Source organism: Mesoplodon bidens (assembly GCF_964165515.1).
Source record: "Mesoplodon bidens genome assembly, chromosome: 1".
NCBI classification, from domain to species: domain Eukaryota; kingdom Metazoa; phylum Chordata; class Mammalia; order Artiodactyla; family Ziphiidae; genus Mesoplodon; species Mesoplodon bidens.
Genome location: NC_138176.1, coordinates 121899555 through 121915138, shown reverse-complemented (window position 1 = coordinate 121915138; position 15584 = coordinate 121899555).

The following is a 15584-nucleotide window of genomic DNA, read 5'->3' as shown; positions in this document are numbered from 1 at the left end:
TGTACTATATGGGGAATAAGGTCTGTATAGTATGACAGTTGAAACTTGATCTGTGATAAAATTACAGGATGTTGAAATTACTAGTAAGCTATTTTTAACGCTTTCGCAACGTTTCACCTCTAGTCACAGCATCTAGTTGAAACAGGATTACTTTAATGAAAATTATATTCACATGGCTGAAGTTAATACACCCGGCAGAGCACAAATGCCTCATATCCAGTGACTTGAGGTGGAAAGACCCTCTGTGTGTATTTTTATGCCTTTTCAAAACGTCTGCGTCCACTGCAGTAAGAATTAGGACACTTAACATTATCTAAACCACATTTTTGATTCAGAACATGGGGAAGTAATAAAAGGCAAGACCTAGCTCGTTTCTATACACACAGAGATAAACGAAAGAAAATGGCAGATCCTCCAATTACAGTAAGTAATAAAAGCCCATGCCAAAGAGCCGGTATTCTGAAAGATGTCGAAAACTATTTTAATAATTTAAAGTAATATCACAACTCTGCACCATGGAGGACAATGTAACAATTCGCAGTCTCCCATCTTTTGCATTAGCCAATTATGACTTGCACATCACTCTTTAATTATCTTCCTTGAAATTTCATCTGATCTTTCTATCTTATAAGCATGGGTTACAAAGAGAAATTACAGCTCTCTGGTGCTTTCTGTCTCTTTTTAAGTTTATGATGCATACTGCAGACGTTTGATTAGAATAACCCATTTTGTTCATTTTTTTACATATGAATGGACTTGACTGAAGGGCATTTTACATAATTTTTTAAAAATACATGAGAGACGCCTAAGGCTGCAGTTAGTCTCTGTCCTGTTCGTGTAAATATATACATTCAGTTCAAGAAATACTATATTAAAAAACTTGAGTTGCAGTATTTTGACAAGATCATATTTGAGATCGACTGTGAGTCAGTTTCCTGTATGACCAATGCAGCAGCATTTATGCAGGAAACCTCAACAGAATGCCTGAGGGTATCCCTCGATTGTATATTAAATCTCTCTCTTTAAAAATACACAGCTCTTTATAGCATCTAAGCAACTTCTGCTGGCTTTGTTGCTATAAGTCTTTAAGGGTCTGTAAGGAACTTCACCTAATTAGAAACCCTGTTTCTATGTCTGTACAAGGTTAGGTGCTGAACTAGGCTGCATGCTGCCTGATCTGTCTTCTGGAAAACTCCGGATAAGGTTTTTGAGATGTTAACAGTTGCAGGGATCTAGGTCTGAATATTTCTGAAAATCTGCAGTCTTATAGTCAGTCAGGTGTCAAAACTGAATCACAGGGGCATCTTCCCGCTCTTTTTACAGGAGCAGCACTAGCACCCCCATGAACCTAATAAAATCCAATAAATCAAACCTCAGGTCCAATCCTGTGAATGACTTTTAAAATTATAGGTCACAATGGTGTGTGTTTACAAACAAAACAAAAACAAAAAACAACCCCCTCTATTTTACTTCTTTGATATGATGCTTGATAGGCACCTGTAAATTATCTCTGTAGCAAATATCCATACAAAGAAAGTTTCAATTAAGGAGATTGTATTGAAGCAGTTCTTTGAAGTAATGTAGTTAATAGCCTGTTTGATTTCTGCTTGTAAGAGAGTAATAACGTGGATTCAAGGTTCCATCAATCACAGAGCAGATGTAAGACTTGAGACACCTGACACCCAGGGGAATAGAGGCAAACTCCTGCAGTGCAGGGTCCTTGGGCTAATGTAAAGTAAATACTCATAAACAGATTGAATGTTGTAAGAAGACAATCCATTCTGGACAGTTAGAATCATGAAAGCAAGTGCTTTATCTATAAAAAAAAGCTTGTAGCTGGGACTCGACTCACAGTGTATAAAAGAAGAGTGGGGAAAAAGCAGTATATGTTTATATCACACATTATTTTTGGGCTCTTTCTTATACTGCAACACAGGAACCTATACCCACACATCTATATTCCGGCTGCTTTGCTAAGCCAAAACCCAACTCTCTGTTTTAACTTATTTGGTTTACTTAAAAGGTTAAAAAATTAAAAATCATTCTCACCCCTGAAGGGAGTGGGGAAGCAGTAGACACATTTTTCAGTGTCTGTGAATAAAGGATCAGGAGGGTTAAGTTAGTTGCGAAACCTAGCAGTGACATAATTAGGCAGCTTGGACTGTAATAAATAGGATCATTAAAAAAAAATTAAAGTACAGTTGAAGAAAGAAGGCGACCATTTCAAAAATTCAACCCTCTCTGCGCACCTCTGGGCCTCCCCCTCCCCCCCAAATTGTAAAAGACAAATGAAACATTTTTGACCTTGGCTATAATAATACTTCATGTTTTAGCACTTTAGTCAGCATTTTATCTACTAATTGCTACACACTACCGCATGTGGCTCGAAGCTGCCACTGCAGCTTTCTTTCACTGGTGAGCGAATTGCTTCATAAAGACTGGGAATTCAACCTGGCTGTTTCCTTCCTTGCTCCCCCGACCACGTTTTTTTTGTTTTTGTTTTCTTCTTTTTCTTCCCTTTTCCACGTAGAAGCCGCTGTATTTTTCCAGAAAATACCGCATGGGTCAGAACAGGGACGGTGAATGGTCCCCTAATTTCCTTCCACCGGTTAAACTCAGGCCACTTTGGCGATCGGGAGGTAAAGGGGGAAGGTGAAAGGGGGCAGGAGGAACGAGTGGGGCGAAGCTGGGGGAGCGGGCAGGGCGGGGATCCTGGCCTGCTGGTGGACATGCTAAGTGATTCTACACGTTGGTCCCCTGGCTAGTCCGTAGCTGGTTAGAAGTCCGGGAGACTCCGCGCTGCCCACCTGGGGACCTCGAGTTAGAGGCTCTCTCCCGTCTTGCTTGGTCAAGAAGTGGGGTTCGAGGGGGGTAGCCCCGGAGTCTGCGGACTGATTCGTGGATTGAAAAGCCAGCACGGTCCGAGGGTCAGCCACTGCGTAGTCCCCTCCCCCCTTCCAAGCCTGGCGCCATCGCGAGCGGTGGGGGTGGGTGGCGTTATTAATAAGGCGGTCTCCAGCAGAGCAGACTCGCGGAGTCTGAGCTCAACAAGTCTATGGGTTTAAGGAGGGTAAATAGGGTTATACGGGTCATTGCTTTCCAGGAGACCTCTAGTGGTCAAAGGTTGAGCTACATCTTAAATTTGGGCCTCCTATTTGTCGCCTGTCTCCTGGGCTGTGGTGGGGAGACACACTGAGCCTCTTAACTCAGTTCCAGGCAGTAAAGGCCGGTAGCTTGGGACAGATTTCTCACGGACTTGAAGGCAGAGCCAAGAGAGAAGCGGGGAACTCGGAGAAAGGGACCCCTCCCCCATCTCCCTCCAAACCCCGCCCCCTCCAAACCCCGCCCCGCCCGCCCCGCCCCGGGAGGGGTCATGTGATGCCCTTTGTGGGCACTGGAAGCCCCAAGGTCCTCTGCCCTTAGTACAGACGGAGACTTCCTATCTTATCTTGATTTTTCTCTGCGTTGGGAGACTCATCAAGTATTTTCAGGGAAGTTGGATTAAATTTGCCCAAGCCATTTCCAGTTACAATAGAAATGCTGAGTCTGTTTTTTGCTGACTTGTTTGTAAATCAAAGCCAAGTCCCACTCCCTCACCCCAATCACATATACACCCAAACACCCCTTAATTTTAACAATTCATTGCCTTCAACTGCCCTTGACATTTCTGGGTTATTTAGTTTAGAAATAACTAAGCTTCGTTTTTCTCTTCTTTTTAAAATTGCACGCACTGCAGGGGAGTATGTATGACTTTTGACTAAATCGTGACCTTGTCCCTCTAACCGAAATGCCACACCATTCCATCTCAGGTGGCCATGTCCTAGGGGAGAGGGTGGTGGTGACTTACAGGCTCCTTGTTCTTCAGACTCATTTGTGATCCACATACTAATAAAGAATTTGATTAAATTGACCCCCAGCATGGTATTAAAGGCATTGCTGGGAACAGCTATCTTAGATCATACCAAAAACAGAGGTCCCAGCCATCTGAGGTTATTAAAACATCTTGCCATACCTGATTTTTAAAAAAGAAGACAAGAAAGTGTACAGACATGGGGTATTGGCTCCACTGGGGGACTCAAATACCACCTACTAAAAATTTCTCTGTGCAGTTTCAAATGGACGTTAATGATGCCTTGTATTTAGTGATTTACAACTTAAAAATACTTGACAAGCATTAAAAGCAGAGTGGGCATGGTAGGTAAATCACTAAACTGCAAGTCAAGGGGCCACTCTTCACTGATTTTCTGTGTCTTCCTGTCCATGGCTATAATTGTCTGTAGGACTCAAATCCTAATTCTGGCTTTGTCAGAATTTCTCAGATAATTGTGGCAAAATGATCCAGACTGGTCATCTGTATAGTGGCAGCCCCCTGTGCTAGGCCATCAGCCAAACCCATGGAAGCACCAGCAAGTCCCTGGGCTGTCTCCACCTACATTCTGCCATGGCCACAGACTGATAATTTTATGACTTGTTATTTCAGGTTGAAATATGTAAACGTAGTAATTCACTAAGGGTGTAAAGAGATCTGAGTACTTCAGAGGAAAAGTAATTCCAAGAAGAATAGTGAGATTGTTTCTGTTCTCATCTTCAGTAAGCTGTGGCCAAAATGAAATTGGGCAGGATTTTCACAAAGATGGTAAGGGACCAGAGGAGCCTCAAACAAAGTTTACACAATGCCATTCTCAGGGTGTGCTGGAACCACCTGTTATGGACTCACCACAGCTAATTGTTGCATTTTCAGGAATTTTTCAAGCTGGCTATTAAACATGTCTATTGTTAAATATTAAATTGTATGTATATATATATTTATATCAACTATACTTCAATAAAAAATATAAATTCACAATACCTTGTATTAAAAACAAAGGTAGTACATACTGAAAACTCATCACTTTCTAATTATTTTACTACATTTTACTATTATCTCTACTCTTGAGGTTACTTACACCTTTTGTATTGTGATGACTGCAATACTATATCACAGTATGTTACCATATCTCTTCCCAACCCATGCCCATTGGCATTATGTTGGTAGCTTGAAATTGGCTGTGGTGGGAGTATTTAGAGCATGGAACTCAGCAAACATTACCAATCAGGGCTTGATTTATTGTATTGTTGATTGTTTAGACTTAAGAAAGGAATGGAGAAAATGTAAATATTGCAGATTGTGATGATTAATTTTATAGGTCAACTTGACTGGGTCATGGGGTACCCAGATATTTGGTCAAACATTATCCTAGATGTGTCTGTGAGGATGTTTTTGGATGAGATAAACATTTGAATAAGTAGACTGAGTAAAGCAGATCACCCCCAACCCCACGTGGGTGGGCCTCATCCAATAAGTTGAAGGCCTGAATAGAACAAAAAAGTCTGAGTAAGAGAGAACTCCTGTCTGATTAATTGAGCTGGGGCATGGGTCTTTTCCAGCCTTTGGATTTGGACTGAAACACTGACTCTTCATGGGTCTCAAGCCTGCCGATTTTTGGACTGGAACTTATACCATTGCCTGTCCTAGTTCTTAGGCCTTTGGACTCACACTGCAACTAAAGGTCAGTTCTCCTGGGTCTCCAGCTTGCTGACTATAGATCTTGGGACTTCTCAGCCTCCACAAACTATGATATATATATATATATAGATATAGATATATATATATAGATATATATATATATATCAAACTATGATACATATATCTCCTATTGGTTCTGTTTTTTTGAAGAGCCCTAATACATGGATTAAACTTAAACGTGTGTCAAGGACTTCCCTGGTGGCCCAGTAGATAAGAATCGGCCTGCCAATGCAGGGGGCATGGGTTCGACCCCTGGTCTGGGAAGATCCCACACGCCGTGGAGCAACAAAGCCCATGCACCGCAACTACTGAGCCTAAGCTCTAGAGCCCGTGAGCCACAACTACTGAGCCTGCATGCCACAACTACTGAAGCCCACGTGCCTAGAGCCCATGCTCCAGAATAAGAGAAGCCACCACAGTGAGAAGCCCGTGCACCACAATGAAGAGTAGCCCCTGCTTGCCACAACTAGAGAAAGCCCACGTGCAGCAACGAAGACCCAACACAGCCAAAAATAAATGAACAAAATAAAAATTAAAAAAAAGAACGAGGCTTAAAATCACATTAAAAAAAAGTGTGTCAAGTCTGTAGCCAATAATATAGTGAATAGCACAAAAAAATGAGGAAATTTTTGAAAGCTGTATAATTCAGCAAAGAAGTTGCTCATGTCATTGGTGAAAGAGTGAGATTTTTGGATACATCTTTGTTTTCTCACTTTTATTTTACTCCTCAATTTAAATGAAAATTTCAAACAATATTCAGGTTGGAACTACACTCATTGGCTAATGCAATTACAGGTTAGCTATGGATATAACAGTTCAGCAAATAGTTAACAAAAGCATTCTCTGAGAATAGATTGGCTCTATGGAATTTACAGTGAAGAGTGTGGCATATTTTATTATTATTTGTACATTTGTGCTACACTTCCTGTGTATCAGCAAAATGTGTAATGAACTTATACACCTACATATATATCTAAATCATATATATCTAAATCATATATGTATACCATACGTACATATCTGTATCTACATCTAGATCTAGATATATAAAAATTAACACAGGCATAGCTCTTTTGGGTTGTGGAGGTAGTTAAATATTTAGAAGCACACCTCTGTCTACAGGTAGCCTTCAGCCTGACATGCAACTCAAACTTCTAGAGCAGGGGTTGGCAAACTGCAGCCTACTACCTGTTTTTGTACAACCCATGAGCTAAGAATGTGTTTTACATGTTTAAATGGTTGAAAATCACTAGAAAAATATTTTGTGACAAATAAAAATTATATGAAATTCAAATTTCAGTGTCCATAAATAAATTTTGTTGGAACTCAGCCATACTCCTTCATTTACGTATTGTCTATGGCATCTATCACACTAAAACAGCAGAGTTGAGTAGTTACGAAAGAGACCGTATGGCCCTCAAAGCCTAAAATATTTACTATCTTGCCTTTTGTAGTAGAAGTTTGTAGTTGTAATTGCCTGTTCTAGAATATGTAGGTATGTGCCTTGGCTGGCAGTAGTATACACAACCAAATGACCTTTTGAAGTCTTTTCTTGTCATTGGTCCTAGAAATACTTCCTCAGTAAACAGAGAAGATGGAATACCCAGAGTTGTGAGGGATTCAAGTCGCTGACTCAAGGTCAAAGACAGAGACAATGCCATCAAAAAAGTAGGAATGGAGCATGAGATTTCCCATTCCTCAGTTTGTGTTCCACCAATGGATGATAGTACCTTTCTTCCTGACTGCTTGTCCTAAAGCACTGTATAATTTTGTTGGGTGCTGTTAAATATTTATTGAGTTTTCTTGTCCAATGTGGTTCGGTTACTGTGTGTCTGTGTGTGTGATGGGACCCTTCAGGACTAAAGGTTCTATGTAAATCGAGGATTATTTTATGACTTGTTATTGCAGGTTGAAATATGTAAATGTGGTAATTCACTAACATTATATCAGTGCATATATCTGGGAAACAAGAATGCATTATCCTTCCTTTTGAGTCTAACATCATTTACATCCTTTAAAAAAAAACACCTAATCAATTTTTTTTAAATGAGGAAATGCAATGGAGGAAAAAAAATTCCTTTCATGCAATGCTTCAGCTGAAAGTTTAATGATACAAAAGGCAGGCAATTCAAAGTTACAGTTCCCACAGCAACTGTAACTCTGTTATATAGCACATTTAGGCATAGATTTCACAGCATGTACTGCAATACAAAATACTCCACACTGGGCATGCAAGGGGGCAGAGTTATGGTTGCTATGGGTACCATGACTTTGAATTTCCAGATTTTTTGAGAGTTTAAATTCTCAACCAGAACATCACATTAATAGTTCATTTTTTTTGCATTGAAAATAATAAAGATTGTATCACTGTTTCCACTGTCAAACCTATCTCCAGTTCAGTCCACTGCTTAGTATAAATACCTACCCAAACGTATTCACCCTACTTGCTAAAATTAAACACATGACCTCAGCCCAGGGAGTACTTTGCAAATTTATATGCGATGACTTTCACTGGATTAACTAAATCTGCTCCCTCCTCCTTTCCAAAAATCACCAATAGATTCAGGTTAAATCTTTCAGCCTTTTAGCATATTTTATCTGTTATTCATGGGCTGAGAGGATATGGTAATCATATTCGTTGTGTATGAATGTGTTATGTATATATTTATAATTTACACTCTACTCCAAAAAGAACTGGAGGCAGCTAACTGCACGTCTTCATTTATTCATTTATTCCTTGAACACAACATGCAACTTTATGCCTTTATGCTACTGGTCTGAGGACCCTTTTCACTTTAAAAAATTGCTGAGGCCCTCAAAGAGCTTTTGTTTATGGTGGTTTTATATAAATATATAAATATAAATATATACATGTATATATTTACATTAGAAATTATAATTGAAATATTTTAAATATTCATTAACTCATTTAAAAATAATAATAAACACATTACATGTTGACATATGTGTATTTAAAAAGCAACTATAACTTAGTGAAAAGAGAGGGCATTGTTTTATATTTTCATAAATCTCTTCAATAGAAGACAGCTGGATTCTCATAGCTGCTTTTACATTTAATCTGTTGAATATCACAAGTCATGTAGCTTCTGGAAAATGCCACTATACTTTTGTGAGAGTATGCGAGTGAAAAAAGCAAACCATGTCTTAGTATTATTATGATTGTTATTTTAACCACCTGAAGTGGTCTCAGGGATTCCCATGGATCCTCAGACTGCACTTTGAGAACAAGTGCTCTATGCATTTGCTTATGCTCTTCTTTCAAGCATCTGCCTCTTCCTTGTCCACAGGAAAACTCCTATTCATGCTTCAAGGCACTAGGAAAAATTAATTGCTCCCTTAGCTATATTCTCATAGAATTTTATAATATGCCGATCTTAACATCTATTTTGTATCCTTATGATTGAGTGTTTAAATGTCTGGGGGTTTTTTTGCTGTTGTTAGACTATGAGCTGCTCAAAGGGGAAACCATGTCTTATACATTTTTTTTCTCATTTTCTAGCATGGTACCTGGCATTCCATATGTATGGGATGTAAGAATTCAATTCAACAAACAAGTAATAAAATAGCTCCTATTCACTGAGCAACATAATATATGTTAGAAACTATGTATGAATTATCTCAAATGTAACCCTCATAATAATGCTATGAAGGTACTATTATTATCAGTATTTTTTAAGTGAGGAAACTAAGGTTTGCCCAGAGTTGAAGAGCCATGGGTCATACACCATGCCAAGAAATATGAAGGTTAGTAAAAAGCAGGAATCAGAATCTTTGCCTTAAAGGCATTTACATTCTACTTTCAGAGACAAGACAAAATGCACAGATGAAAGGCAAATAACAACATAAAATTAGCTAACGACAGACCACAAAGACTATAATTAAAGAAATGTCTACTTAGTAGAAATGGCTACTTACCCAATGAATTATTTAGATTCAAACTTTTGGAGGATGCACTTCTATCAGAAAACCCTTGTTTTAGAATGCACACCAGATATGTGTATATTTGTTGATAAAATATATATTTACCTCTGCACTAATCTGTTACAAATGTACTAATATATACTAATATACTCAAAATATAAATTATAAAGAATTTTAAAAGAATGAGATAAAATATATATATAAGAAGACATTCTATAATTTTTTTCAGCATCTTGATGAATTATGTACCCCACTTTGGAGCCAGTTCATCTACACTGGCAGTCAACTTTGGCTGCACACTGGGCTCATCTGGGGAGTTTTTAAGATATGACACTGGGATCACACCCCCAGGTTAATTAAATCAAAATTTCTGAGGGTAAGTACACAGGTCATATGAATTTTTTACCCCCTTCCCCCAAACAAGGAATTCTAATGTGCAACCAGAGATGAGAATCACGGGTCCAGCCACTAAGGACCGTGGTACCATGGAGAGAGGGCAGGAATTGCAGCCATTTGGGAAGACATCACAGGAAAGACGGTATTAAGATCAGCTTTGAAATTTTTCCTTGGAAGTATTGAAAAGTTATGTTTGTAAAGTTATATTTGTCAGGTAAGCTGATCTTTTAAACCCCCCTTCCCTAAGTTAGGACCCATGTTTTTATTTTTGGAAGCAGTCCCCATTTTGAGTGTACCTGGCTTGTCAAGGTATGGAAGTGAGGGGCCCTGAGTTGTTTTCTGTGTCTGGCTAAAAATCTGTGTGGACCTCTTGAGCTGTTTTTCAATAACAGTGATTGTGGAGGTGGTGATTTCTGTTGTCATAAAGTACTTTGTTTCAGGAAAGTACATTCTTTGAGTCAATATATAGGCCCTTAAGTGGAGTCATGACATGTTTGTTCTGGAAGGCATCTTTTAGGAGAGCACCCTTGTTTTACACAGGAGGAAGCTGAGACCCAGAGATGGGAAGTGGTGTTGGGTGACTTAGGTAAGGCAAAGCTCTGAGGAGAAAAGGTTGGGATGTTGGTGGGGGGAGGAAGAGAGATGATTGTCCTTAGACAAATGGTTCTCAAATACATGCTATGAAATTCCACCTTCATAAAGTAAGTGCCTCAGATCATTCTGGGACAAGATGTATGAGCAGAATGGACGGGAGTAACTGTGGCTCCTCCATCTTTAGCTAATGCCATCAACACTGGGGTTGGGTTTAAACATTTTAAAACAAATTACATGGAAGGCTCCTAAACTCCAAAAGTTAGGAAGCACCCTGAGCTCTCTGCTTTCCTATTCTTGGATCTGTTGTGGCTATAGTGATCCAGAACCTTCCTTGTGAATGAAGAAGTTCAACTAGATGGGCTCTGAGGTTCCTTCGGACCCTCCATGAAATCTCTGCGACTGTGTGCATTTCTAGACAGTGCCCGAATCTGAGGACAATAGTAGAGTACAAAATTGGGTTCTAAAAATTCCTCTTTGTGCTTTTAACATGGAGAGGAGAGGAATTCTTAGATAATTTGAATTTTGAGATCCAGAGGCTGGGGCCCCTAGACTTCTGGGACAAATGTAGCTGTACTTACTTCACCGGGCTTGCTCAACATGGGTCATTATAGGTGAAAGACAGCACGGCCTGGGAGCTGCTTGACCTGGGGGGCAGTGTCATGCACAGACCAAGAAAACTCCCATGTTGTCACGGCTTCTGTTCATTTGTGTTAAACTGGGTTTCACAAAGTGGATAACAATGCATGAAACCATTCTTGTTCTTCACTCTTTAAAACACATGAAAATACTGGAAATGTTCAAATGTAGGAGCTAGCATGACACTTCATGTTTCTTTATGCATTCTGTTTACCTGGTCACTTCTGTGTATCCTCCACTTTGCCTTCTTCACCATGTCCACCTAAAGAAGTCCAAAACACCAAGTGAAAAATGGGCAAACAGTAACAGTAGCTCATTGTCCAAAATGCCTGCATGTACTTAACTTTCTATGGTAAGCACTAGTATTAGCCACTAGTTTTAGACGAAGACACTGAGGCACACTCAGAGAGGATAAGTAACTTGCCTAAGGTCACACAGCTAGAAAGAGATTCAATATGGATTCAAACTCAGGTAATCAGTCTAGAGTCTGTGCTTTTAACAACACATTTTACCATCTCTTTGTTGAAACTGTCAGGGATGTCACAGAAGAAAAGAAATTCAAATGTTCAGTGAATGTATTAAGTTTTCATCATTACTTTTGATAAAAAATTTTTCATCATTACTTTTCATTATCAGTTTTGATAAAAATTTTTAATTAAAAAATGAAATTAGGTCTATACCCATCAACTTGGCAACTATTTTATTTTATTTTATTTTTTTTATTTTTTTTGCGGTACGCGGGCCTCTCACTGTTGTGGCCTCTCCCGTTGCGGAGCACAGGCTCCGGACACGCAGGCTCAGTGGCCATGGCTCACGGGCCCAGCCGCTCCACGGCATGTGGGATCCTCCCGGACCGGGGCACGAACCCGTGTCCCCTGCATCAGCAGGCGGACTCTCAACCACTGCACCGCCAGGGAAGCCCTTGGCAACTATTTTAAATAGTAGCCAGTATTGGGTCGGAAATGAGAGGATGGAATTTGCCCCACTGGGGAGACTGCCAATTTTGCACAGTTCTTCTGAAAGACAATTCGGCAGTATATAATACGTCCTTTAGATACAGCATTCCCTCAAAACCAGAAATTCCACTCTTATGAATTTATGCTAAAGAACGTTTTGGACAAGTTCACAAAAGGAATATAAAATTTACCCCAGAACATTGTTCAAAATAAGAAAAAGTTGGAAGCAACATAAGTAATCGAAATACAGGGTCGGTTAAATAAATTATGGTGTAACACTAATAAAGGAAAATATGCACATATTAAGAATGTAATAGAAACATGTTTATTGACCTGGAAAGATACTAAAAATACTCTTGTTTTTAAAAGGAAATATTTTTAACTTAAAACATACAAGTTGATGTTGATAGTAGAATTAAGGCAATTATGTTTCTTTATTTGTACTTTCTGGTAGTTTCAAAATTTTCTACAATGTATTACTTATGAGATATATATAGAAAGAAAAAGTACTAAAACTTCCTTGCCTTAGCCACTGGAAAACGTTTTGCAGATGTGCAAAACAGGCAATGACTGTAACCAGAGAATGTTCAAAGTAAAATTAATAGCTAACACTTATTGAGCACTCATTATATGCTAGGGGCGCTACTAAATACTTTGAATTATTTCTCTTAATCCTTACAACTCTTACGATATAAGCACTCTCAGTAGTCCTTTTTAGCAGTTGAAGCATGGAGAGATTAAATAACTTGCCCAAATTTACTGAGGAGGAAGCGTCTAAGGGGACGTGAATTATTTGTAGGATTTAGAAATAAAGGAATAAAATTGACCCTCGGGTGTTAAGGCACCATCTTCTGGGAAAGGAACATTTGCTAGTTAATCCAAGAAGATAAATTTATCTGGGTAAAAAGAAAACCATCTATTATGGGAGACTGAGCCCTGAGGGAACCCAAAATGGGTAAATAACTATATTGTGTGATTTTTGATGGGGCAGTTGACTTTTCTGCCAGATAGGAAGTGCTTTACTGGTAGATGGTTTTTTGTTGTTTTTTTTTTTAATTGGGTGCCATGCAAAGGGTATGTGATCTGAGAAGCAGACTAGGAGTAAATCAATTGAAGTCACTTTGATAACTCGGGGCTTTTGCTTGGCTTTGCGCCCAATCCCCCGCTTCCCAATACCTCACTCAATAAACATTGACCTGCTCATCTACACCCTCAAGGGTCTCCTCCTTTGGTATCTTGCTCTTCCACATTAGTTTGTAGCTGGGAAATAAGAGACACAGAAGTCCCAACTGCTCTACCAACTCTAGAACTTAAACTGTAGGGCCCTAGGGGTGGCAGTACAGTTGGAGATAGGTGTCTGAGGATTTTCTTCAGGTTGTGTTTGCATAGCACTTAACATAAGAATGAAAAGACATCAGTTGTGTAAATCAAAGAATGGGCCACCGATAAGCAACTTAGTCCCAAGAACAAGTAATGCAATTTCTTTGCAAACCAGTTTGCAAAGAAAATGTGCCTAGTGCCCTAACATTTGGCTGTCTTTTTTTTTTTTTTTTTTTTTTGCGGTACGCGGGCCTCTCACTGCTGCGGCCTCTCCCATTGCGGAGCACAGGCTCCTGACGCGCAGGCTCAGCTGCCATGGCCCACAGGCCCAGCCGCTCTGCGGCACTCGGGATCCTCCCGGACTGGGGCACGAACCTGCGGCCCCTGCATCAGCAGGCGGACTCTCAACCACTGCACCACCAGGGAAGCCCTGGCTGTCTCTTGAAGCTCAGGAGTGCCTTCAGACAAAGAGGAATTGCTTTCACTACTGCCTTTGATAATCTTTAATATTCTATCTAAATAGTGAGAAACAGGATCTTGAAAGGACAGAAAAAACTTCATTACTGTCATGTTTTAGTCTATGACATTCATGTTCCTGGAATGCCTCTACTCAACCTTCCCTTCCTCACCATTCATTGAAACCCAGCTCAAGGGTCCCTCTTCTATAAAGAATTCTCTGGTGCTACCAACTGAGAATTATCTCAATATTCCTGGAACTCCATGACTTTTAAAAAAAATAAATTTATTTATTTATTTTTGGCTGCGTTAAGTCTTCGTTGCTGCATGCGGGCTTTCTCTAGTTACAGCAAGCGGGGGCTATTCTTCGGTGTGGTGCGCGGGCTTCTCATGTTGCAGAGCACGAGCTCTAGGCATGTGGGCTTCAGTAGTTGTGGCACGCAGGCTCAGTAGTTGTGGCTCACAGGCTCTAGAGCACAGGCTCAGTGGTTGTGGCACATGGGCTTAGTTGATCCGTGGTATGTGGGATCTTCCCGGACCAGGGCTCAAACCCGTGTCCCCTGCATTGGCAGGCGGATTCTTAACCACTGCATCACCAGGGAAGTCCCTCCATGACTTTTTGAATAAGTTTTGTAGTTGCATTGCTTTTCCCCTGAGGGACAGGAATGCTACTAGATAACAACAATGGTAAAGGAACAGCCATGACTAGAGTGGTGCCAGCCTATTTATTTTAATAAGAGAGAAACCTAGTGGTTTAAAGTTAGACATCACCTACCAGACTAAGCCTTCAGTGCACCAGGCTTCAAGTGATTTAAAAAGTCCAGTGTATTGAAAACCTATTTTGTGCAAGGGTTTAATGGGCTTCTAGCTCAAGACTGAAAGGTAGGAGATACCAGTTAGAGGCTTGGTTCCATCATCACTAAGACATATCTCAGTTACTTCACTTCCCAGTAGGACAGATGACACAGAGGCACTCATACCTGATAAACTATTTTGAGAACAAAATAAAATCACAGATGTGAGAAAGCCTTTATCCAAGGCACTGTTGTAAACTACAAACCAAATCCTATGTCACAGAGGAGACTGTGATTATAAGGGTGGGTGGTCAATATGTAGAATTCACATATGATCAATGAGACCAACTATCTGGAAATGACACTCACCAAGAAAAAGCCTGAGTGGCTGAAGAGGTCATAGGGAGAAGGGATAGCTCGTGTCCAATCAAGGGAGAATATTAACATGCTGAAAAATAGTACTTTGGCAAGTTTTCCTAAAGTACTGAATAAACTTTGATCCATGAAACAGGTTTTTTTCAGGAAGAAAAATGGGTTATATAAATTTGAGTGAGACAAAATCAGATAGAATTTTTACCCGCAGCCTTTAGAACGCTGACGTGACTCTTCAAGAGGAAGGTAGGCAGCTCTCATCTTCTCAAGGGCAGTCACCTGGTCAAAGCTGAAACTCAACCCCTTGTATTAGGATCTGACAGAAGAAAGAATGTGTTTAGGATCTGCTTGAAGTTTCTGAAATAAGAAGCCAAAGAAGAAGACTCAGATGATCTTCATCCAGCATTTTAAAGGAGGAGACTTCGATTTTGGCAGTTACAGGAACATCAGTCCTTGGAAAGCTGGATTCTATTATGAGGGAAAGGGTTACGCAGGCACGCCTGGGTCTGGGAGAACTCCTTCCTCTAGATGGCTGCTACCTTGGCCCCAATT